Below are 26998 nucleotides of genomic sequence, written 5' to 3' on the forward strand. Positions count from 1 at the left end.
TACAGTATGTATTTAAAACACCTGGCACATAATTGACAGTGTTATTTCTTCTCCTCCCAGGTCCACCTGACGGGCTACAAAGATACCATCTCTATAACCAACACCTGTCGAGTGTGCCAGGACCCATTGTGGGATTTCGCGTGGTTCATTTCATTTAACTCTCCCAACAAGGCATTTGAGGTGTAAAGCTAGTGAAGGTTCAGGCCTCCTCTCTTGTCTTAAGTTCCTTCCAAAGCCCTGAGTCTAATTTTGTATCTTCCCTTGAAGAAGCCCCCCACCCCTCATTGTTTCAGTTTCAGGACCCACAAAATCTGGATTCGCCCTGGATGGGTACTATAGTTTTCCTCATTTTGCAAAGAGGGGTAAAGTAAATTGCCCAAGATGACACCCTTGCAAGTAGTGGGGCAAGATTTTAAAACAGCCTGACCCCACAGCCCAAACTCTTAGCCACTGGCGGTGCTGACAACTGGGACAACCAGAGTCTCCAACGGCGGGGCGGAAAACCAGCGCTCAAGCCCCTGCGAGCGGCTAACGCGGGCAGGCTGGGGTCGGAGGGGATCACCCCGCCGAGGCTCCCCGCCCCTTCCTCCCCTTCCCCTTCTCCTTTTCCGCGCCGCCGAGTCGGAGCCGCGCTGCTCGCCCGGAGGCCGCCCAGACCGTCCGCTTCCCCTCGGCTGCCCGCGCCGGGCCCCGGGATCGGACCCCAGAACTTTTCAAGGGGGAAAACTTGGCGGCGAGGCGGGAGGACTCGAAGGTGAGGCGCTCGGCGGGCGGGGCGGGGCGGGGCGGCGGCGGCAGTAGGGGTGCGGTGGGGGGGAAGGGGCGCCGCGCGCAGGTGGGGGCGCGGGCCGGGCGGCCGCGGGGCTGCAGGTGCCGGAGGCCCGTGGGGCGGGGCGAGGCGGGGCCGCCGAGGGACCCGGGGCCGCGGGGCCAGGCCGCTCCCGCGTGCTGCGGCGCGCATCGGCCGCCGGCGGGCCGCCTCTGTGCGGCTCGGGGCGCGCTTCCCCTTTCTCTCGGGTCGGCCGCTGCTCGCTTCTGCGCCGGGCGGGCGGGGCGGGTGACGGTGAAGAGGGAGCGGAGGAGCCGCCACCTACCGCCCGCCCCGCAGTCCCCGAGCCGGGGGGCGTGTTTTGCCGGATCCAAGCTCTGCGTGCGCGGAGGCTGGGAGCGCGGGGTGCGGGCGTGTCTGCGTTTACCGCAGGGTAATTTCTGAACCACCCCAAACGTGAGAATCTCAAGTTCAAACGTAGCTTGTCCCCTGAGAGACTGAGATGATGGGAAGAAAATGACCGAGTGACGGCGGGGGGAAGTCCCCACAGACTTCGGGAGAAAAGGGACTGGGGACCGTGGTGCCCCCAACACCCTCGACAAGGCACAGAGAATTAGAGTGGCCTTGCTAGACGGCGCGCGGGACACGCTGCCTTTGGCGGCGGTCGCCGTAGCTTTTGCAGGTGCTCAGCTGTGTTATCAGCGACAGCGCCCCTGCTTGGGGCTGGGGGTGGTGTGTGTGTTGGGGGGAGCGGCTTACCCGAGGGAAAGTGACCCCCCGGTTTCGTTTACTTAAGTGTGAAGATGTCTGTAGAAACCCCTCCTACTGAGAAAAATAAGTGAAGTGACAATTACCAGACTTATTCCAATATCGTGGTATTGAGCGTCTGTCTGGCCACTTTGAATGAAAACAGAAATACCTGGGAGGTGTTCAGGGGATGCGTAATAACCCTACAAGGTTTATATTGTCTGGTGCCAGACGGCCTAACCTGAGGCACCTCCCAGAAGCACCTGGAGAGTTTGTCAAAGTACACCTGTTGGGCCCACCCCAAAGATCCGGAATCAGAAGTGTTGGGGTTGAAGCCCTGGCCTGTACGTGTGTGTGTGTGCGCGCGCGCGCGCTTCCCCAGGGATTTTGCTGTGGGCACTTGGTTAGGAATCAGGAAGTGGAGGAACTGGGTTCTACTCCCAGTGTGACCATTGAACAAATTTTAAGCACAGTGTTTCCTCACCTGTAAAATAGTAACCTGTAACCTGGTTAAATAACCAGTAACCTGGTTAAGATCATAATAAAGGTGTAGAATGAACAAAGTGTCGAAAAGGGAGAAATCAGAAAAATGATCCAAAATTCTGGTACAGTGGCAACAAAGGACACAGGCTTTGGTTCTGCCAGCTGTGTTTGGATTCAGTGGGGGGGGGGAATGGAGGAAAACACCCTGCCAGGGAAAAGGAGTGTTTGTTTTCAGGTAGTCTGATCTGGAACAGTGTTGGTGTAAAGTGTAACTCAGAAAATCAGAATCATCTGGAAGAAACGCAAGCTCCAGCCTGTCCCATTTCTGGATGATGGTTTGAAAAAGGCACCATATATATTTCCTCCTCTAAAAAAACCCCAAAGACTTTAGATTATTTTCATGTAGGCAAATCAAGAGCCAGTGACCACCAATGTGTCCTGCCCTGTGGTAACCCCAGTCCGGTTGAAGGCTGCATGTTTCCCTGATAAATGTGAATTTTGGTTCCATTACTCAACAGATTTGTGTTGAGGATCTTGGTGTAGCAGGCATTTTAGAAATACAGAGATGAATAAAATGCTGGGTTTGTTGTTCTAGCTGTCTCTGGCAAGTGGAGGAGACTGATGTGTAAAACAGGCCACGATATAGCCTGGTTAAGATGATTATAAAGGTATAGAATGAACAAAGTTCCATGTGGCCCAGAAGAAAGAGCAACCCCATCAGCCTCAGGGGAAGGGCATTACCCTGGAGCTGGGTAAACAGCACCCTTCTGTAAAAGCTTTGAGAATCGAGGATTCTATGTGTAGTCAAATCTGTGTTCTTATTTTTCAATCTGATGAAATTCTAGTGTAATCATATGCTGACAATCTAAAGTAGAAATGACTTTTGGTTTCATGATGACTCTCTTTAAAATTTACTAGGCTTTCTATCGTTTTATCTTTGTAAAAGTCTCAGCTGTGTCTAAAGTTAATCCAAGAAAGAGTTGTTAAAAAAAACTTTTCAATGTGTCCTACATTCTTACTAAATAATTTAGCTCCACTTAAAAATAATATTCAGATAAAGTCTGTTATATGCACTTTTTAAAAATGTGCCCCTTTTTGGGTGGTTTTCATTATGTTAATTAGGAAAGCTTAAAATGATTTAACAGAGGAGAAAGCACAAAAGGAAAGCTGCAAGAGGAATAAAAAAGGAATAATTAGGAGGAGGAGGTCGGGAAGAGAACGGACTTTGATAGAATCAGTGGTGGAGAGGGGGGTACTTGTTGGGAGGGAAGAGTAAAAAAGAAATGGGTAAATCAAACATGGCCACCAGCTTCTTCAGGAATTCGATGTGTATGGACTCTTAGTTTTCAAAGTTATTTCAAAACACAGGGGGAGGCAGTACAGTGTGGTAGTTAAAGCATGGGCCCAACAGTTCTGAGTTTGACTGATGACTTTAACTACCTGCGTCTGCTCATTTGTAAAATGAGGATAATATGATCTACAGGAGACTTGCGAGGATTAACAGCTATGATGCTTGGGAGGCCCCTGGCTGTGATAAGGCCTCAATCACCGGTGGCCTCTGCTCTTGCTGTTCTTATCTCCCCTTACTTGATCCTAGTGGAAGCACCAGTGAGCTGGCCAGATAGCTCTGTCCTCCTTTTCCAGTTGGAGTTGGGCCAGGCTGGCTTTCGAAAGTCATATAGGTAATGGGTAGCTGAACTGAAGGGAGAAGCTCTGTCTTCTGCAATTTTGTGTCTGCCTTTCTCCTGCTCCACACTTTTGCTAATGGGGTTCTGGCTGAAGTCGCCCCTCCCTGGTGTTTAAAGGGCCAAAGGCTGTAACCGTGGGTGTCTGTTACAACTCTTCCACTAACACCAGCCCCCAGTGACTCTCCCCTTCTCATTGTTGATTTCTATGAAAATTACATTTTTCTTAGGCTTATGGATGGGATTGGGAGAGGGAGACCATGGGAAAGCCATAAATGGAAGTCTTATATGGAAGAGCTCTAAAAGGGGGAGCCCCTCTCTCCAACTTCCAGTAATGTGTTGTAATATTACTAGAAAAGTAGCCTTATTGCTCAGTGACTTAACTGCTTTCATCTGCAGCTGGTGGTTCTGGTGCAAAAATATGTCCCTGCGTATCCCGTCACATATGTCTTGTCCCTGGAGAGGTGGGTGAGGGGATCATGGATCATGGCTGTGTAGAGACCTCATGGCTGTGGGTCAGATTTTAATTAGAATGTTAATTGGTAATTTGCAATGGAGAAGTATGACCAAGAATCTCTTCGATGTGAAACAAGGATGCAGAAGAGTATAAAGGAAGAACGTTTTGGAGAGCAGCCCCCAGCTTTCGTTCATTTTTTTTTTCCTTAACGAAGGTGTGCCTTTAATCTTCGTGGATCATCTTTCTCCTTTTACACGCAAAGGATTCCCAACTTCATAACTCTCAATTTAGCATTTTTTAAAGATTTTATTTATTTGAGAGCATGCACAAAAGAGAGCACGAGCAGTGGGGAGGGGTAGAAGCAGAGGGAGAAGCAGACTCCCTGCTGAGCAGGGAGCCCTATGCCGGACTTGATCCCAGGACCCTGGGATTGTGACCTGAGCCGAAGGCAGACGCTTAACCGACTGAGCCACCCAGGTGCCCCTCAATTTAGCATTTTTAACTTTCTCAATCAAAACTGCATGTGCCTAGGATAGTGTTGGGTGCTATAGGTGACGCTCAAGGTAAAAAGTCAACAGCCCAAGAAGCAGTGAAGAAACAAGTGGTGGGGTGGATGTAAATGCCAAATGGATGTGGCACAGTCTCCCAAAAGGCTTGAGAAAGCTTCCCAGAGGAGGAGAGGGGACTGCAGCCTCCCTGCAGGGGTCAGAATGGCCTTTCAAACCCTGAGGATGCAGGAACAGTGGGTGGCATTAGGGATGGAGAGCTGAGGGAGTAAGAGTACAGATAACTGGGACCTTGAGGCTCATCCCCCACAACTAGTCCCAGGCATCCCAAAAGACTAAAGCAGGTTTACTTGCTGCGCAGCCTCCAGGGGAGAATACTAGCAGCAAGGCAAAGCTTCCTCTGCCAATGACAAGGCTCCCTGAAAGTCACAGGGCGTCTTAGACGATCTAGTGATTAGTTATGATAGGCATTAACTGTCTATTGAATACATTTGCTAAATATACTGGAAACACCTGAGAGAGTTTGGGTAGGGCTGTGAAGAACATTTATCAAAGTATAAATGATTCTTCCCTGTTCTTGGAACGGAGTTTAGAGATCAGGAAGCCATAGGATCCCCAGGAAAGGAAAGTGGAGAGGAGGTGTCTGGAGAGGACTTTGGGACCTTTGTTATCAGACACAAAGGCCCTTGAGTTCTGCCCAGATGGTAGCAAGACCTGTGGGTCTGAGTCACACTAAGTAAACAAATCCGAATCTGTCTAAAGCATCTGATTTTTGGATTATTAATTTACATCTGAAAGGTGAAAGTGACTAGCAGGCCCCTTTGCCTTTTCAGAAGCAGGTTGAGGCATTTACATTATGGCAGGGGCAACCAGTTAAAGGCTGGAGGGCTACTTGTTGAGAAAAGAGAACAGAAGAGTTGACTGATCCTCCGTGATAGTGTCACGAAGCCCCAGAAGTGTGTGATTTACCCTTCGCCCAGCAATGAACCGAGGCTGGGCTCTCCTTTGCACAGTGGGAGAGATGCATGGACTGCAGTGCTCCGCTTCAAGTCTCCCTTTCCAGGACTCCCAGATCACCGGCCTTTGCTTAGATTTGTCAACCACCTCTCAGGCATTCGTGATTTTGATTTAGTCATGATAATCTCTCTTAAATTGGGGGTCATTTTTCTTAGGAGAAATTCTAGTGTGTGCAAATTTACTTTTGAGGACTCTTTTGGCAACTACACCTATTCTAGCTTCAGTATATGTGTGTGAATTTTGAGTCACTCTTATTAGAGATGATCAAGTATTGGCTCAGCCTAAACTTGGATTGAGCTCTGGCTGAACTACAACTACAATAATGAGTAGCTTCTGAATTGGCCATCCATTTGCACAAGTCCACAAACCTGAAGACTTTAGGCTAAAGGAAGATAGAAGCAGCATCTAGGGGTAGGAGGAATGGAGGTGAGTGGTGTGGAGGAAATGGGATGGCCTATGGCACCCCGCCCCCAACAACCCCTGATCCCAGGGGCCCAAGTACTTAGACTGGGCTTTTGGGGGGGGCCCAGAAGTGTGAATTGTTGGAGCTCATTTTGGTGTCATTTTTGCAAGAGGATCGAAGGGAATATAGTGTCTTTAGCTGCTTGAAGGTTTGGGATTTGGGGGTACATTGGAAGGCGGCATCCCGGGCAGGGAAGCGTCTGGTTCTCTGGAGCACTGTGAACAGTGTGCCCGCATGAAACTGGCACTGGGCTTGTGCCCCTCTCGCCACTGATGGGACAGCCCTTGGCTGGGGACATGGGTGGGGTGGCTCTGTGATCAGAAGAAAAATGTTTTAATATACACATTATCCAAGACAGAACAAGATATTTATAGTTTAATGTTTGAGAAAAATAAGGGTAGAAAGTTTTTAGCAAGCAAGAGGTAAGTAGAACACTACCCGTTATTAATTTGCAATGTGTAAAATGTCGATTACTCTGTCTTTATATGGGTGTTGACATGGCTTAATAAAGGTGAATGTGTCAAAATATAAAGTTGTTCAAGCTAATTCTCTGGAGCTCAGGGGTTCCTCAGGGGTGCCCACAAGTAGATGTGGGTTAGGAGAAGGGATGAGGGAAAAATAAAGTGAAATCTCTTTTACATGCTGCTTCAACTCCTCTGCTTTACTCTTGTTCCTTTTATATGTTGAGCTTCTGCTATATCATTATGGAAAAGTGTATCTGCTTTCAGAAGTAAGAGTGCTACTATTATAAAAACTTTCAAAGGCTACATTTCAGCCCAAATTATAGGGCTGCCATTTATTTGGAACATGAAACTATCTCTGTGAATACAGAACCCAAATCAAGACATTGGTTATATAATTGTGTATGGGGATCAGAGTTTTTCTCCCAGGTCTTGCTCGTCATCACTAATCATGGAAATGTAACTTTGGCTTTCCTAAAGGCACCTGTACACATGATTTATCCCTCTGACAACTGTGGCTCTGTATCTGGAGATGAGCAGGCCACATGTCTCTTCTTGGAGCCTCAGGACTTTGCTAAGGATGAAAGTGAAGGACAAAGTTCTGATCAGAGTGGGAATGCACCAGCCAGAGGGTTGCTGATAGAAGAGACTGTAGAATCCAGCCTGGAGTGAGGAGAAAGGAGGGTAGCTGGGGGTCCTGGGACAGAGGGATGCAGGAGAGTGCGATCCTAAGGAGCAAGATTTGGGGACAAAGGTAATTGTGTTTAAACCGTATAAACCTCAATCCATATAAACACATTTCCTCACATTAAAGAATGCCGAGGCCATGTGGTTTTGTATGACGGGCACAGCAAGAGACAGTAGGTTGTGATTCTCGTGCTGCCTCTGTTCTTGGCTTTGTGACCTTTGAATCTGCTTCCTTATATGTAAAATGAAAGTGTTAAACTAAGCACTTGGCGAGCTTCCTTCTCTGCTGAATACCTTGTGTCTCGGCAAGTGTGTTTTCATGAAGAACTATGGATATGAATATCTGTGCCTCTCAGTGCTCATTTCTCATATTTCATATTTTTCCTAAAAAGAAATGAGACCCTCCTTTCTCTGTGTATATGGTACCACCATATGTAAAGGATACTTTTCAATAGAAGGTTCCATTTTTTTGAGCTTGAACAAAATTTGGGTGGGATCTTTCATTATAACATGTTGTGAAAAAGTGTTGGGTTAATGTATTTTTCCAGTGTCTTATGTCGAACACTGAGCTATGTTAGGTACAAGATATAACATTAAATTTGCATTATCATCCGTCTATTAAATACTACAGATCATTTTCAAATTTAAAATTTACTGGAAATATTTTCATAAAGAAAATACCTCTGGTATAACTCAGACATGTATACACACACACTTTTTCCTTATATAAATATAAAGGGAGTTTGAAAGGATGTTCACCAAACTTAATCCTGGCTACCTCTGGGGAATGGACTATTAAAGGGGCTGGTAAACTTCTAATTTTTACATAGGTACTTTTGTGTTTTTACAATGAACATATATTTTTTATAATTTCATGTGTGATTTGTTACAGAATGAGCCTTCATGATCATAAAGTGTCTTCCTTTATTGGATTGGTAGACCATGATCACCATTTGACATAAGTAATTTAAGACCTAAAGTTAAATAGTATCATTTTGTTAGACCACCTAGGAAAATGGATACCTCTTCCATTAGAAGAGTAGATTTGGGGGTTAAATGTGTTCTTTTTGGTGTATCTTTGGACAAGATTTATGTGATAGTTAATATAAGCAAAGACTTTTCTCCAGTCACTTAAAGAGTCTTGAACCCAGAGATGACAAATGAGTGTCATCATTTTTGGTTGTGGCTGCCTAGAGGGAAAAATCCAGAAGTCCTATCTATGCTCACTGGGCAAAAAACCATGATCAGTAACTGGCCTGAGCAAGGTACTAAAGGGTGAAGAAAATGATCATTTGCCATGTATTTACCATCCCCAAATCCTAGAATTTTAGGTGATGAGTTTCTTTATGAAGATAAAGATTTCTTTTTATCCAGATATCTTAAGGACTTACTATCTATACTGTTATGCTTAATCAGATAGTATTTTGCATAGTTAGTGGGCAGTTTCATGATAAGTCATGGTAAGATTGCAATGACTGGCATCTTTTATATTCCTCATAGAAGCAGGTATGATAGTTAAAGAATAAAAGAATTACTCAAAAATTAATGATGAATGGAATAAATTATCTTGGCAACGTGAGGTTATAGCTAATAAGGATAATTCACTATGATTGAGCATCAGCCAAAATAATTTTAAAACATTTATCAGTATACATGTTAGGCTGAAAAATTGAGTACTGTAATTTACAATTTTGTTCTGGGGCCCTCTTCAATCATCTGTTTGGTACCAAGGAGGAGATAAATGGTTTTGGTGCAGGAAAGAGTAGCTCAGATTTTACATTTGTGGTTTAAGAGGGCACAATGTTGCATATATGCTGGATGTCTAGAGAAGAGTACACATACTTTCTTTTCATAAGGATGAGCTGTTAGAAAAGAAAAAATACAGAAAGTCTTCCCAACCCCATTTTTTTTTCCTTGGAAAAAAGAGGAAGGCACTTAGTCAATCACTGGATAGTGTGAAGCTTCCAGCATATTGGGTCTCCAGTTATTTCAGACTGAATTTAAAAACAAAATCACACATTTGGACGCTCTCCTGCTTGCAATGATATGAACAAGATATTCATTCAACAATCTCTATTGAGCACTTACTACATGTCAGGTACTGTTCTAGACTCTGGGAATAGAGTAGTGGCTAAGAGAGTGAGCCCCTGACCCGTGTTATTCATCACAGATGAGAACATTAAATCTCTGCAAAGTGTCCTGCCCAACCTAGTAGAAGTGGGACTTAATTCTAAATTCAGTGTTCTATCCTGTATGCTATAGTACCTTACATAATTTTGGAGGACCTGGTCAGATATCAGCAGGATGGTTTTGTCTACTTTATCTTTACTCTTCCCATGGTGGTGATTCACTCTTTTCCATCCTGTGTGGCATGGTATGGATGCGGAAAGATATACCATCCATGGGAGTCACTTACACCCTATTCTAGTACTAGGGCAAATCCTATTCATCTTCTGAATAGCAACCTAGAATCATGTTATTAAAAATAACATGTGAGTAGGGGCCTCTGGGTGGCTAAGTCCATTATGCGTTGGACTCTTGGTTTCGGCGCAGGTCATGATCTCAATGTTGTGAGATGGAAACCGCCCCCCCCCCCCCCCCCCCGCCGCCGCCCTTGGGCTCTGTGCTGGGCATGGAGCCTGCTTGAGACTCTCTCTCTCTGCCTCTCCCTATGCTTAATTGCTCGCACTCTCTCAAAAACAAAAAAAAACCACACACGTGAGTAAAATAAATAATTGAAGCGGTATTTTTTCAAACTCTTGCTTTAATTTGGTAGAATGAAACCAGTATTTAAAAAAAAGAGTATATCAGTATTAGATAAATATTATGTGAACTTCATGAATATTTTTGTATTAGGTTGCAACATGAAATTTTTCTTACTGTTGGTTGTGGTCAAAAACATTTGAAACATTGGCTTAAAGGACATCAGGTAAGAGACTGTTCGTGACAAAAAATAAAAGTAGATGATTGATTATCCTTAGCAATCATTTTAGTGTGTAGGTTGATTACCTAAAGGGATCACAGCAATAAAGTAGAATTTCTGTGATGAGAATTCTAGTGGAAGTTATTTGGCATCTGAACATATGCCTGAACAGATTTTTTTTTTTTTTTCATTAAACACACACACGTTGCAGTTACTGGTTTCCCTGTGTCCTATTCTTTTGCTTATTGCGGTTTCCTGTATTGAGTGGTTTCGTTATTTTTTGAAATATATTTTGCAATTTAATTGCGTGGTATATAGAGAAATTTGGGGAAATAAATTACCTATTTGAGGCAATATCATATAATCTGATTATGTTAACGTCTACAGTTGATTAGACTTTAAGTTCTTAAATATAACCTACTAAATTGTTTTAAAATTATTTTTTCCACTTAATTTCTGAACGTTTGCCAATGGATTTTGCCCGAAGATATATATTTGTAGTGAAAGAGTAACAGATTCAGTTTCCTAAATTGGGGGACTCCATAGACTATAGGAAAAGGTCATTAATTTGGAATTTGATAATTTGGACAATTGGACTGATACTTGGGAAAGATAAGAGCTTATTGCTAAAAATGGTTGTGTAAAGAGATCTTAAGAGTTTTAAATCTGTAAAAATACATAGATGTTGGTAGCACTTAAGAAGTCTATTTTTCTGCGCTGTAATTTGTTTCAGAGATATGTATAGAAATGCAATTATTGAATTAGGACAGAGATTTAAATATTATATGCTTGTTCTTTGCAAACCATGGTCTTATTCCTTTGAATAAATTTATGATCTAATTATGGAGACAGAAATGTCAAAGAAAGCTAACCTTTTTCTCCTTGGAGGACAGGAGAACCACAAACAAAAGATAAAGTTTAGGGGCTCTAAGAAGGAAAGCTAAGTGAGCTCTGGTTGCTGGTATCAAAGACTTTACAGTAGGATTGTATTATGGATACATTTAATTTACTTGAGCTCAACCAGTCAAGATCCAGAGAAAGAGAACAAATCAGTCAGCGCAGGAGGTCGCACCTAGCATTCCATGCAGTAGGTGTATGTGATGGAGAATGTGAATCTCGTGTTCCCTTACTTGGTCTTAGTTCCACTCAACTCTCACCAGAACCACAAATATTTTTAATTCCACCAGCTTCCACTCCACTTGCAACAAACAATCTGACCTCCTACCTCATTAAAAAAAAAGGGGGGGGGGAGGGGAGACTATAAATTGTGAACTTCTGAACTGCTTTCTTCCCATCCGTCCTTCCCTACCCTTGCCATTTACCCTCCTCTTCAGCCTCAGAAATATCTTTCTTAGTCAAGACCTGTCTTCACTCCTGTAGGACTTTGCTCCCTCACTTATACCCCCTCCATTATAGTCAGAGGTTAGCAGCACAGAGCATAAAAAATCCTGGCTTTGGGGCCAGAGTCTGCCAGGCTGGAATATGGTTTCATACTTTTTAAATGTCTGATTCTGGGCATGTTGCTTAACTTCTCTATGATTCAGTTTTTCCATTTGAAAAATGGGACTAGTGATAGAACGGCCATGACATAAGGCAGGTAAAGGACTTGGAGCAGTATCTGCCTGAGGCTTTCAGTGAATGCTCTTTCTACTCTTCCCACCTTTACTACCGTTAACCTACTAATCTCGAAGTCTCTACTGCTTTTTATTCCTTAGCCCATTTGTTTGTTAAACCATTTTCTATTCTGGAAAAGAATAGAGCCAAACCTTCTCTTTTCCCTGGGCCCCTTCTAACCGCTGTCTTCTCTCTCTCTTCCCCCTCAAATGTTCTAAAGAATACTGAAGGTTAGCCCTCTCTAGTTCTTCACCCCCATTAGCTTTTTTAGAAATGGTTTTTAATGAGACATTGAGTAGATACACAAATTATACAGTATTTTCTATTTTTTTTTAAAGGTTTTTAAGTAAACTATGCGTGGGGCTTGAACTCACAATCCCAAGATCAGGAGTTGCATGCTCCATTGACTCAGCCAGCCAGGCACCCCAAATAAAAGTATTTTCTATTTAGAGTACCCTGCAACCCTCTGTCTTTACTACTTCCTGTTAACTTTGGAGTTCTCTGACTTCCTCTCTAAATCCTTCCTTCCCTCATTTCCCTTTGAGTGTTACCAGTAGGCAGATTTTTGTATTTATCATTCCCTTCATAGTTTACCTTTTTGTGAATATTGCTTAGCTTTATAAGTTGAATTATGATATAAATTATATAGAAGCTTGCTTTTTTGAACCTAACTGTAATTATGTCTATTTTTAAAAAAAGATTTATTTGAGAGAGAAAGGGATCGAGAGAGAGAGAGAGAGAGAGTGCGAGCGCATGGGGGGAGGGGCAGAGGGCAAGGGAGCGAGAATGTTTTTAATTTTTATTTTAAATTCAATTTAATTAACATATACTGTATTATTAGTTTCCTAGGAAGAGTTCAGTGATTCATCAGTTGCATACAACACCCAGTGCTCCTTACATCAGGTGCCCTCCATAATGCCCGTCACCCAGTTATCCCATCCCCCACCTACCTCCCCTCCAGCAATCCTGTTTGTTCCCTGTAGTTAAGAGTCTCTTCTGGTTTTCCTCCCTCTCTGTTTTCCTCTTATTTTATTTTTCCTTCCCTTCCCCTATGTTTTGTTTCTTAAATTCCACATATGAATGAAATCATATGGTATATGTCTTTCTCTAACTGACTTATTTCGCTTAGTTGATACACTCTAGTTCCATCCACGTCATTGCAAATGGCAAGATTTCATTCTTTTTGATTTTTTGATGGCTGAGTAATATTCCAGTGTGTGTGTGTGTGTGTGTGTGTGTGTGTGTGTGTGTGTGTGTGTATCACATCTTTGAGAAAGAGAGAGAATCTTAAACAGACTCCATGCCCACTGCGAACCTGACCCAGGGCTCGATCTCACGACCCTGAGATCATGACCTGAGCCAAAACCAAGAGTTGGATGCTTAAACGACTGAGCCACCCAGGTGCCCCTAACTATGTCCATTTTTATTGGCATAAAGAATGTCATTATATGCCACAATTTATTCATTTTCCTGTTGATGGACATTTGGATCTTTTGCTACTATAAACAGGTTTGCTTCTCCTATTTTGAGATATATTCTTCTACATATATCCTGGTGTACATATACACACATTTTTCTAGGATTTATACCTAATAATGGAATTCCTGAGATATTTAGTATATACCCCTTTTTATTCATTGAATGTCTAAATTATTGGTCAAAGTGATTGTGCTATTTGATACTTCCATCAGAAGTGTAAATGTTCCTGTCAGATTTTTAAATTTTGCAGTGGTAAATGATATCTGATTTTTTTTCTTTCTTTTTTTAAAGTAAGCTCTGCCCCCCAACTGGGGCTCTATCTCATGACCCTGAGATCAAGAGCTGAAAGCTCCACTTACTGAGCCAGCCAGGTGCCCCAGCATCTGACATTTTTAAACTTATGTTATTTGATTACTAAGGAAGTCAACCATCTTTTCATTTGTTTCTTGACCATTTCAGTTTTTCAGTTAAGTGCCTATTTATATGTTTTGCCCAGTTTCATTTCAGGTGGTTTATCTCTTTTATTTATAGTAGTTCTTTGTAATTCTGGGATAAGAAGCCTACTTTCAGATTTGTGGTTTGTTGTTTTATTTTATGTCCTTTTCTCCTCCTCCAGCTGCTTTGAAATTTTTTCTTTGTCATTGCTTTCCAGTAATTTGATTATGATGTGCCTTGATGTGGTTTTCTTTTCTTAAAAAAAAAGATATAATTCATATGCAGTACAATTAATCATTTAAAGTATACAGTTCTATAATTTTTGGTATATTCATAGAGTTGTACATCTATCGCCATAATCAAGTCTAGAATATTTTCATTATCTAAAAAACCTCTTGCCCCCAATCCTTCCACCTCCCCAGCCCTAGGCAACTACTAATCTGCTTTCTGTCTCTATATTTGCTTATCCTGCACATTCCATATAGGTGGAATCATACAATATGTGGTCCTTTGTTACTGATTTTTTTCACATAGCACAGTGTTTTCAAAGGTCATCCATGTTGTAGCATATACCAGTTCTTCGTTTCTTTTTACTGCTAAATCTTTGTATGGATAGGTCATATTTTATTTATCCATTTGTCAAAAAGACTATTCTTTATTGAATGGTCTTGGCACTCATTAAAAAAAAAAAAAAATCACCTGGCCATAGGTGTATGGGTTGTTTGGGGACTTTCTATTGCACTGATCTATATCTAGTCTTATGCAAGTACAATGTTGTCTTAATTTTCTGTAGCTTTATATATAGTAAGTTTTGAATTAGGGAAGGGTGAGCCCTCCAACTTTGATCTTATTTTTTAAGATTGTTTTGGTTATTCTGGTTCCCTGGAATTTCCCTATACACTTAGGAGCAGCTTCTCAATTTCTGCATAGAAATTAGCAACAAGTTTTATAGAGATTGTGTTACGCTTGTAGATCAATTTCAGGTGTGGCATTCTTTATTTCTAGTAACATGTTCTCATTTCCCTCTGAGTCCTCACTGGTAGTACCTTTAATGCCCATATTTTGACAAACAGTTTGGTGAAGACTTTTCTCTCTCTCTCTCTCTTTTTAAAGATTTATTTATTTGAGAGAGAGCGGGGTTGGGGGAGGGCAGAGGGAGACAGAGAGAATCTTAAGCAGACTCCCTGCTGAGCGAGGAGCCCTATTCAGGGTTCTATCTCACGACCCTGAGATCATGACCTGAGCCAAAATCAAGAGTCAGACGCTTCACTGACTGAGCCATCCAGGTGCCCCACTGAAGACCTTTTCTATCATGTTTGTCAAAATTCTTCTAGCCTCCGCTACAGCCTGATTCCAGAACTCTTCAATATTTTTGTTATAACAGCACACCACTTCCAGACACCAAAGTCTGTATTAGTGTTCGATTGCTTCCATAACAAATTAACATAAACTTAGTGGCTTAAAATACCTATTTTATTACCTCACAGTTCTATAACTCACAAGTCTGAGCTGACCTTTCACTAGCCCTTTAGCTTTACCTCTCACAATTCTTTGTGTCTTCTAGGCTCTGGTAATAACCAGCAGCTGGGAGTTCCCTGTAGATACCAGGCCATTTACATATCCATGCACTTCTTCTGGTCTTACCATTACCTAGTGTCTTAGTTCAAACTGTTAGAACAGTTACCGTAGACTGGGTGAGTTAAACAGCAAACATTGATTTCTCAGTTCTGGAGGCTGGAAGTCTAAGATCAGGGTGCCAGCAAGATTGGACTTTTGACAAAAACCCTCTTCCTGGTTATGTCCTCACGTAGCCTTTCCTTAGTATTGCACTCAGGGAGCTAGTGAGCTGTGGTCTCATCATCCCCATGTAAATTTTTGAGAATCCCATCACTGGGGCTCTACCTTCATGACCTCCATGACCCCATCTAAACCTAATAATCTGAAGGTCCCACCCATAAATACCATAACATTTGGGGGTGAGATCCTCAACATATGAATTTTGGGAGGACACAAACATTCAGCCCATAGCATTATGCTCCTTGCTTCCCCAGTTTCCCACATATAAAATGCATCCATTGCATCCCACCTGCTCCAAAAATCTTAACTCATTCGTGCATCAATTCTAAGGTCCAAAGTGTCATCTGAGTATCATCTAAATCCGCTATGGGTGAGACTTGTATAATTCAGCCTGAGGCAAAATTTTAACCCAGCTGTAAACCTGTGAAACCAAACAAGCTCTGGTTCTAGCCTATGATGGTGGGACAGGCATGAGATAGGCATCCCCATTCCCAAAGGGAGAAATAGGAAAGAAGGAAGGGACAGTGAGTCTCAAGTCCATAACCAGGAAGGCATACTCCCTTAGACCTCAAGGTTTAGAATAATCCTCTTTGGCTGGATGGTCTACCCTTTGGACTCACTGGGGCAATGGCTCTGACTCTGAGGCTCTGCTGGGTGGGGGTTGTATCCCCACTTCTCTGGGCAGCCCCAGTCACACAGCTCTGCTGGGCAATGGTCCCACCCTTTGAAACCGAGGTAGGGGCAGCCGTGCTCCCTGGGCCCAGGTCCTCTGGTTCTGTGGTGGGAATGGCAGCCCCAATTATCTCTGAATCCCCCTCAGTGAGCTTCTTCCTTTGTTTTGAAGAATAGTGCGTGTTCACAACCAAATAATTCTAAGGTCCTGTAGGATCTGAGAAGTCTGAGAGCCTGCCTTCATTTTGTCCCCCGTTGTTGAAACTGGCGGTGTTCCTGCTGGAGTGGCTGATTAGGTCACTAATCATGGTTCACACCCGTGCACTAATCTTATCAAATGGTCGGTCAGACCACACTAAGTGTTCTCTTCCAAACATGCTTTCTCATTTTTTGCAAGATGGATAAGATGAGAATTTTCCAAATATTTAAGTTCTGCTTCCTTTTTGCTTAACACTTCCTTCTTCAATTTATTTCTCTCTTCTCACATTTTACTATAAGCTTTCAGGAGGAACCAAGCTGCTCCTTCAAAACTTCGCTTAAAAAATCTCTTTGGCTAAATATTCAATTTCATGGCTTGCAAGTTCTTCCTTCCACGAAACCCTGGTATTTCTCCATGGTCCAATAGCACGTTCCTCATCTGTGTCTCATCCTCATCAGAATGGCCTTTACCATCCATATTTATACCAACATTCTGTACGTGATTACAGATGTGTTCTCTAAGAAACTGGAGGCCTTCTCTACAGTTGTCCTCTCATTCTGCGCTCTCACCAAAATCTCCTTTAAAAGTCTCTACAAGCAATCTCAGCTTTTCCTAGCATGCGCCTCAAATCTTCTACAGCCTCTATCCAGTTCCAAAGTCTCATCCATATTTTGAGGCATTTGCTAAAGCACTGCCCACTTCTCAGTACCAGTTTCTTAGTTGAGGATGCTGTAACAGATTACTATTGACTGGGTGGCTTAAACAGGTAACACTTCTTGCAGTTTTGGAGGCTGGAAGTCCAAGATCAGGGTGCCAGCAGGGTTGGGTTTCTGGTGAGAACCCTTTTCCCAGTTCCACCCTGCCGTAGCCTTCCCTTGGTTTGTTCTTGTAGACGAGAGCTCTGGTCTCACCATCCCCTTACAAGGGCACTAATCCCATCACTGAGGCTCTACCCTCATGACCTCATCTAAACCCAAGTATCTTCCAAAGGCCCCAGCTCCAAACTGTCACACTGGGGATTAGGACTTCAACATATGAATTTGCACAGAACATAGACACTCAGTCCATGATGGTACCTAGTGTGCTCGTCCCACTCAAATGTCTTCATCCACTAAATGTGTAGAATCATCTCTTTTAGAAAATTGGTCTCTGCTGCTGAGTTGAGCTAAGTGCCCCGATGCTGTGTGTCCATAATAGCATGTGGCTCACCTTCAGTTACCACGCTGTCAGAAGAATCTTGCACGTGCCAGCCCCCCGATAGACTGTGCCTCTCAACTACCCGCAGGGCTCAGTGATTGCCTGGTATGCAGTGGTGACCAAAGAAAGTTTGGACTGAACTCGATAGAGGAAGTGAGGACTATATTTGACCAGACAAGAGGTTAAAACTTCTGTCAAATACAATTTAAAAGATTAAAAACTGGTTTAAAAAAGTTGCCAATAGGTGACAGCAAGAAGGTTGATATACAGTATAGTATATTTTAGGGAAAACATTGTCTCCGATATGTAAAGGAGAAATGTGATGACTGGAAGTCACAAAGGAGCAAATATATATAAGAGCTAACAAAAGGTGGAAAATGCTCAATCTCACTAGTAATCAAGGTATGCAAATCAAAATGATGCCATTTTTTCCTAATCACTTTCTCAAATATAAAAGATCTTGGGGTGGCTGGCTGGGTGGCTCAGTGTAGTTAAAGGTCTGCCTTCAGCTCAGGTCATGATCCCGGGGTCCTGGGATTGAGCCCCATATCGGACTCCCTGCTCAGTGGGGAGCCTGCTTCTCTCTCTCCCTTTGCCTGCCACTCTGCCTACTTGGGCTCTCTCTCTCTTTCTCTCTCTGTCAAAAAACAAAAACAAAAAACAGAACAACTTAAAAAACTAACCACTCTTGTGTAGCCTATAAAGCCTGTGAAAGATAATCCCATATTGCCACCAGAAATAGAGTGTCAGCCCTTTAGGAAAGCTGTTCCACAGTCTTATAGAGTTTAGACTCTTTGGCTGGAAGATTCTACTTTTAGATATTTAGCCTAAAGAAATGACTTAAATTTTATTTTTTAAATTGGACTTTTATTCTTCTAATAGAAATATATTAAAATGTTTTTCAATTCAAAAGGCACTGAAGAGTGGACAGTGAAGAAGTTTGCTTGATCCTCTGAACCCCAGACACTAGCGTTTATGGAAAACCCTGTGTCCCTTTTCCAAGTATTTTTGTTCATTATACATCCAAATGCCTGCGTGTATGGGGAGGGAGGGGTATTATCCCCTCACCACACTCCATTTTTACACAAATGATAACACACTATCTAAACCGGTCAGTAGTTGGCTGTTTGACTTACTAAGACCTCGGCAATTTGTTTCATGTCGGTACATGAAGAGCTTCCTCTCAGTGAAGGGTAACAGTACTTTTTCTAGACCCTTGACAGCGCAATATGTGTTAAAATCTTGGAAGTGTGATAAGTGAAAAATCTCAATACCGTTTTAATTTGCATTTCTCTGAAGATTAAAAGGAGTGTCTTTTAATAGATTTAAGAGCTCTCTGCATACTCTTCACTCAATGAACTGTGTCTGTTCCTATCTTTTGCTCATTTTTATGTTGAGTTGTTCTTTTCCTTACTGATCTGTAGACACGCTCTCTCCATATATTAAGGAAATTAGCCCTTTATCATGAGTCACAGTCCCCCACCCCCCAGTTTGGTGTCTTGTAACTGCTTATGGTGTGTTTTGCCATGACAAAAATTTGATTTCGTTATATAGTTGAATTTATCGATTTTTTTCCATGGCTTTTGGAGTTTGTGTCCAACTTAGGGAGGCATTCCTTACCTCAGGAAGTAATTTTTAAGTAGACCAAACACTTTATATATAATGATGTTTACTGCATTCTTTGTGATTTTTTTTAAAAAAACTGATCATACAGAAGTACAATAATTGAAGAATGGTTGCTTTTTTTTTTTTTTTTTTAAAGATTTTATTTATTTATTTGACGGAGACACAGCGAGAGAGGGAACACAAGCCGGGGGAGTGGGAGAGAGAGAAGTAGGCATCCCACGGAGCAGGGAGCCCGAAGCAGGGCTCGATCCCAGGACCTTGGGATCATGACCTGAGCCAATGGCAGATGCTTAATGACTGAGCCACCCAGGCGCCCCGAAGAATGGTGGTTTTAATTGTAATATTGCTATACAGTGGATTAGGATGTGACCTGTATAAATAATATTTCTAGGAAGCTCCTCATATGCCTACAAAAGAATGTCATGGGAAGATGTTTGTGTTCAGATTGAGGCCAGATTCAAGACTGTGTCTATTCCAGATCATCTCAATAATATAAAAAATGGAAAGGAATAAATGGAAGGCATATTAATAATTGTAATTAGATGGCGAGATAATTATTATTACTACTACTATTTAAAATGTCTTCCAGTTCTTCCTAAACTTCTAAAACAAGCCTGCCTTTTTATAATAAGGAAAATACAACACGGATGATACTGCCATTCCACATGCATCATATACTATGTGCTTTGTGGGGTCCATTTGCTTTAGCTACTTGACATTCTTCACGCCGTCAGCAGCCCAGAAGTAGAGCAAAGAAAACCATGGTTGTTTGTCCAGAATAGAGCTAGTTTATCCAGATTTTCTTCTTTTCTTCTATTGTCAGGTATCAGGATCTTAGGGAATGTTCTCTTTTATGTATTTCACCATTGAGAAAGTGCAGCTCAAATTACAATGGCACCCTAAAATTAGCACGTAATAGTGATTTTTTTTTAAATTTCTCTTTTAAATTCTTCTTCCTAGTAGTGGTGTGGCTTTCTTTTTAACTTAAGCCATTTTTTTGTGTGTTTTGTTGTTGTTGTTTTTTTCTTTTTCAGTTTCTACATCCTCATGACCGTTGGTAGAGGCTTTTTTTTCCTTAGCTCCACTGATTTATAACTTACAAACAATAAAATATAACCAATCTCACTATACAGCTTAAGTTTTGATAAATGAGTTTACCTTTGGAGCTGCCACCACAATTAAGGTAAAACATTTGCATTAGAAAATGACAGAGATTTGACCTTTTTTTAAAAGATTTATTTATTTGAGAGAGAGGCAGGGGTGGAGGGGCAGAGGCAGAGGGAGAGGAAGGGAGAGAATCTCCAGCAGACTCCCTGCTGAGCGAGGAGTCTGATGGGGGGCTCCATCTCACGACCCTGAGATCATGACCTGAGCCAAAATTAAGAGTGACACTTAACTGACTGAGCCATCCAGGCACCCCCAGAGATCCGACTTTTAAAAAATATAATTTAAAAGATCTAATGTGTTTTATACTAATATATTCTGGAGTGCTTATGAGAGAAACGGTTAATTTTAGAGTATTCAAAAGAGACAAAGATGTTTCAAAAGTTAATGGCTTATACAGTAACTGTATATTGTTAAATAACTTCACAAAAGACCTCTCTTTTGGTTATACCATAAAATTATAATAAGTAAACTTGATAAAGAGCTATATACGCCCTCAGTTAAATTCTTTGAGGGGCTGCAACTTCAAAGGGACAGTTCTAGGCATTATGGGAGTTTTGATTTCTTTATATTTCCTTGACCTTGTTTTTCCCTTAAAATTCTCTAAGGCACTTATTTTTTTCTCACAAAATGAATGATACTCTGAGGCAATTGAGAACATCCAAATCCTTTCTTTAGGATCTTATTATATGTGAGCCTATACCCATATTAGCAAGATTGGAGAAATTGAGATAATTAGAATGGAAATATAATAGTTTCGCAGACGTGATTAAGATTTCCCCAGCAGAGCAAAGTGTTTCCCAGTGAAGAGATTGTTTCAAAGATCTAACCTCATTTCAAAAGAGGAACACTTAAACATGCTTTCACCGTGGCACAACCTCAGAATCTGAATGTACTGGTACTTTTATAGGTCCTTTTCAGTGTGGCTCAGTGGATGCTGGAGCTCAGGGGGAGGGGGCTGTCATGTTGGCTGTTGTCTTTTTTTCCCTCACATTTCAGGACTCTATGCACCCTCCCATATGTCCATTCACTTCCCTCTCCCCTGTTCCCTCCTACTAGTCTTTTGTTATGTTTTCTCTTCCTCCTTAGCCTCTTTTCTGGGAATTGTGAAAGCAACCAAAAGGAGGCTCTTATTTGTAATTTCACTTTTTATTCTGAATACTTAGATTTAACTTCTTAATTACTTTATACGTCCGACAAAATGTCAATGCTAGGTTGTATTAATATACTTAATTTGCATTTGAGAAGCCTAAGGTGAATTGGTCCAACCTGGAAATCTTCAGTTGAAAAGTTACTTTTTCAGTCTTTAAATAGAAAATTTTCCACCTGCTTGCTAGTAGTTGCAATGATTTACAGGTCATCCGTAGGACTGACTACTAATTGATCTTAAGCATCATTGTGTGCTTATGGAAGTGATCTAGAAATTAGAAACGTGTATATATATCCTAACTTAAAATAACAGTAAAATTAATAAATCAAAGACTTGTGTATAATTGAATTATTGGAAAATCATGGATGTATGCATTTCTGTAGAAATATACCACCAGGAATTTGTTCAGCCATTTGTAAAGAAAATGTGCACAGCAACTGAGTGCCGGGTCTTTAACTTTCATAACTTGGCTGACTATCTTAGCTAGTTGGCTGCCTTAAATTCCTTTTGGAGGTATAGTAGTATCAGTCTGCTAGGGTTACCCTCACAAAATACCACATAGCAGGTGGCTTAAACAACAGAGATTTATTCTCTCACAGTTCTAGAGGCTAGAAGTCAAAGATCAAGGTGCCATCAGGGTTGGTGTCTGGTGAGACCTCTCTTTCTGGCTTGTAATTGGCCACTTTCTCACTGCATCCTCACTTGCTCTCTTTTCTGTGGTCATGGAGACAGAGCTCCAGTGTCTCTTCTTCCTTTAAAGATACCAGTTCCATCGGATTAGGGCCCCACCCTAATGGCCCCATTTAACCTTAATATCTCCCTAAAGGCTCTATTTCCAAATACAGTTACATTTGGAGATAAGTCTCAATATATGAATTTGGAAGGAGACATCATTCAGTCCAAACAGGTAGAATAAGTTATACGTAAATCACTATAAATATGCAATGATACTACTTAGGCTAAGATTGTGTGAACTGGTTGGCATTGTACCTTTTTTTTTGGTCTGAATCATAGAAAACAGTTTCATTATGCTATAGTTTAAAAAAAAATCTAAGATTTACTTGTATCTTTTCTCCTACTAAATTTAAGCAATTTGAAGCCAGGAACATAATTTATTGCATAGCTTTCAAGTTTGTTTGACTTTAACATACCTACCTTAAGAAGTGCATTTTACATCATCGTCCAGAACAAGCACACACATCCTCAAAATAATTTCCCAAAAGCAAAATCCTTCTGTGGAAATTGCATTCTGATTTTTTTTTTTTTTGTTGGAGGGGAGGGGCAGAGGGAGAGGGAGAGGGAGAATCCAGAGCAGGCTCTGTGCTTAAATCAGGTATGATCTCACAACTCTGAGATCATGAGATGAGCTAAAATCAAGAGTTGGATGCCCAACCGACTGAACCACCCAATGCCCCCGAATCCATATTTTTTAAATTCCTTCATTAGGGAAAAAATGCTAGGTGTGACCCACTATGTTGGTTTTATGACCTGCTAATGGTTTGTGGCTCACTATTTAGAAAACACTGGTTTATTAGGTTTTGATTCACAGTACCTTGCAGAGCTCCAGGCACACAGTAGGCTTTCTATAAATGTTTATCGAATATATGAATGAATGAGCTGGGTGAGTAATAAAGTGCTGGGGTAGACTGGAGAAATTCTTTAGAGGTAGGTTTTGTCCATTTGTTGTCCATTACTCAGTATTCCTTTTAGCTTCTATTCATAGCAGTGTTCCCAGACTGAATCCAGATTTCTTTAGGTGGAGCTCAGACCAGGATTTTTTTTTTCTTTTAAATATATTATTTTAGAGTAATTTCAGATTTACAAAAAAGTTGCAAAGGCAATGGAGAGTTCCCAGATACCCAGCACCCAGTTTCCCCCATTATTCACATCTTAACATTTCTGTGGTATATTTGTCACAATTAATGAGCTAATAATTATTAAGTAAACTCCATACTTTACTCAGATTTTTCGTTTTGCCTTGATGTTCTTTTTCTGCTTCAGGATCCCATCCCAGGAGAACACATGAAGTTCAGTCCTCATGTCTCTTTAGGGACCTGTTGGCAGTGAAAATATCTCATTTTCCTTTTTTTGATGATCTTGACAGTTTTCAGAAGTACTGATCAGGTATTCTGTGGAAAGTCCCTTAATCTGGGTTTGTTTGATGGTTTTTCTTATGATTAACGGGGGTTTGGGGGATGAAGACCATAGAGGTGAGGGAATAGGGTCTATGCTATGTATATGACTTGTCACTGTCGATGTTTGTCAGCTTACTCCACTGCAGGGTTGCCCTTTATTCCCTTTTCCATACCATACATTTTAGAAGAAAGTCACTGTGTGTGGCCCACTACCTAGGGAGGGAGGACTTATGCTCCACTTCCTTGAAGGCAGGGGATCTAGATCTACATACATTATTTGGAATTCTCCTCCCATGGGATTTGTCAATACTGATCTAAATGAGTACTTATTTTGTACCGTGTCTTGTAATTCAGTACTACACACAATGTTTTGTTGCTCAAATTATTCCAGTTTCGGTCATGGGAAACTCTTCTAGGTTGGCTCCTGTGTCTCTTTGACCTACCCCCATGACCATTTTGTTTTTGAGCACTTTGTTGCTTTCTGACATTACAGGATGCTGTAGTTTCATCCCCTGCCCCAGCCCTAGAACTGGCCATTTTTCCAAGGGGGCTGGTTCCTTTCATTGGAGAATTGTATTCGAGACGAAGATGTGAGTGTTGGGTGTTCTCATGGTGACAGGGTGTTACTGCATCTTGGTCTTCTCAATAGACAGAAGTAGGAAATGTTAACCTGTGGATCACACCTACCTGTAACTGTTGCCATATCGGTCTGTATTTTTATTAAGGTAAACTTGAGTTCATCATGTTAATCTCTGACTCTAATCTAGCACTACATGGCTTATTCTAGCCTTCCCCTCTCTCCTTTGTAACCTCCCTCTCCAACAGTGAGAAAATCCTGGCTTCCATTATCACCATCTGTTTACTAATTTTTCATTCCCAGTATGCATGTACAGTGGTTTCAGAACTTTTAACTTATGCCCCCATGGGAAACAACTTTACCAACCGGAGTTCAGTGCTTATGTACAGTTTCTTTTGTCTTTAGTCATTTCTAAAGTTACTTAGGCCAACACCTTTTTTTTCTCCGACTCCCTTCCGTGAGTTTATACGTTAGTAATACAGTTAGATTCTTTTGTCACAGTCTGCATTCATGACCTCCTGGTTGATAAAAAAAAAAAAAAAAAAAAAAAAAATTTGCATCCAATAAGGTTGACTTTTCATGCTGTATGATTCTATGGGTTTTGTCAACTGCATAGTGTTATGTATCCACTACAGCGTTACCATCCAGAATTGCTTCACTGTCCTTAAACAACAACTCCTCCCGTGCTTCACCGAGAATAGTTGGTGTTCTTCCCTCCCAAAACTTCTGGTGAGTTTAATCTGCTTTTCATCTCTACAGTGTCCCCTTTTCCAAAATGTTAGGTGGGTGGAAGCATATAGTATGTAGTCTTTTGAAACTAGATCCTTTTATTTAGCAATATGCATTTAAGATTCTTCCATGTTGTTGCATGAATTTAGAAGCTCATTCCTTTTGATTGCTGAAGACTATTTTATAGTATGGTTGTATCATAGTTTGTTTATCCATTCATTTGAAGGACATCTTCGTTGCTCCCAGTTTTTGGCAATTATGAATAATGCTGCTATAAACACTTATGTGCAGATTCTTGTGTAGACATAAGTTTTCCGATCAGTTGAGTAAATACCGAGGAGAGCAATGGCTGGATGCTATGGTATGTTTATGTTTAGCTTGGTAATAAACTGCCAATCTGTCTTCCAAAGTAGCTATGCCATTTTGTATCACCACAAACAATGATGGATTTTTGCCCTGCATGCTTGTCAGCATTTGGTATTGTCAGATTCTTGGATTTTAGCCATTCTTATAAATGTGTAGTGGTATCTTGTCTTAATTTGCATTTCTCTAATGACAAATGATGTTGAGCATCTTTTCATATGCGTATATGCCGTCTGTATATCTCCTTTGGTGAGTGGTCCGTTTGCGTCTTTTGCCCATTTTTAAATTGGTTTTATTGTTGTTGTTAAGTATTCTTTGTATATCCAAATATAAGTCTTTATTAGATTTGTGATTTGCAAATATTTTCTCCCAGTCTGTGGCTTGCCCTTGGCATGTGGGTTTTGAAAGTTCTTTGGGTGACTCTGAATTTCTGGCTCAAAGACCCAGATCTGATTGAGATAGGAGCATTGGATCCTCTCTTCTGCAGCTACCTTCTCCCCTCTCTTTCCATTTCTTACCAGTCAGCCTCTCTGGGTCTTGCTTGCCTCATCTGTAAAATGAAGAATATTAAGTTACCTTCCAGAGAGCAGGTATCTTTCAATTTTCAGTTCTATGATTCCATGACCACCTGACCTTTTGAAACCCTCCTGGAATGCTACCAATATACAGTTAGATCCCCTTACCTTTCTAATTGCTTTAGCAAAGGAAAAGAACTGCACGATCCAGACATTGAGAGTCTTTAATTTCTTTGTGGAATTTTATTACTCCCACTGTCTAAAAGCTCAACTGTTATGATGGCATGCCAGAGTGAAATAAATCTGTCAGTGACTTTAAAATGACAATAGGACAGAAATATACTGGATCATGTCTCAGAGGTACTGCTCACAAAAATGACCTCCATGTTTACTGTGTACTACAAATTTTATACATTTGTAGGCAGGTGGGAAAACAATGGCAGTTTAGAATTTCTCTATATCCTTCCTCTATGTAATTATTCCATTATGAAAGAGCAAACCCCATTTTCTATGAAAGTTTACTTTTCCTGCAAAAAATGTCCCCTGAAGGACAGAACAGGAAAGTAACTACAAGAAAGACTCACAAAGAGTAGGGGTACAGTATCTTGAAGATATCTCCAGATGGAATAAACTTAGAAAAGATATTAATAAACCTTTGTAACACAAAAAGTACAGTAATAATTGCTAAAATTTCCTAACAAAATAGAACTTGTAGGGGCTCTTAACCCCATCCCATGGTGTTATTAAATATGGAATATGAAGTCCTTTTTCCTTCAGTTTTAGTATCCTGCATTATGGACGCACTGAGATCTCATAGAATGCCCTGTTACCCATTTAGTTTCTGTTTTGGTCATGTGCCATTATGCCCGTGTTGTCTTATCTTAATGATTTCGTGGGAGTAACACAGCACAGGCTCTGGAATCAGAGTTTTAAACCTTATTACTTATTAGCCGAGATATTTTTTGGCAAGTTCTTTACCCTCCCTAAATTTTCTTTCCTCAAGTGTACTATGTAGATAATAACAGTACCTGCTTGGATTGCTATGTCAAAGAAACTAATGAAACATGAAGGTGCTTAGTGTAGTACCTGGCATATATTTGTGGCTGCTACTATTACTGGTTTGGATGAGGTCACCTGGGTGTTAATGT

The 26998-nt window shown here is 41.2% G+C and overlaps 1 protein-coding gene across 4 annotated transcripts in view; it reads left to right on the plus strand.

The window, feature by feature from the left end:
* The first annotated feature begins 642 nt into the window (after positions 1-642).
* Positions 643-26998, plus strand: part of PLAGL1 (PLAG1 like zinc finger 1) — a 109551-nt gene continuing 83195 nt past the window's right edge. For all 4 annotated transcript variants that reach the window (XM_032407738.1, XM_032407743.1, XM_032407744.1 and 1 more), the window contains exon 1: positions 643-754. The gene's annotated coding sequence lies outside the window, so the exon portion shown is untranslated. The remainder of the gene's footprint in view (positions 755-26998) is intronic.

The sequence above is a fragment of the Phoca vitulina genome, unplaced genomic scaffold (assembly GCF_004348235.1).
Source record: "Phoca vitulina isolate PV1807 unplaced genomic scaffold, GSC_HSeal_1.0 scaffold9, whole genome shotgun sequence".
In the NCBI taxonomy this organism is placed as follows: Eukaryota; Metazoa; Chordata; class Mammalia; order Carnivora; family Phocidae; genus Phoca; species Phoca vitulina.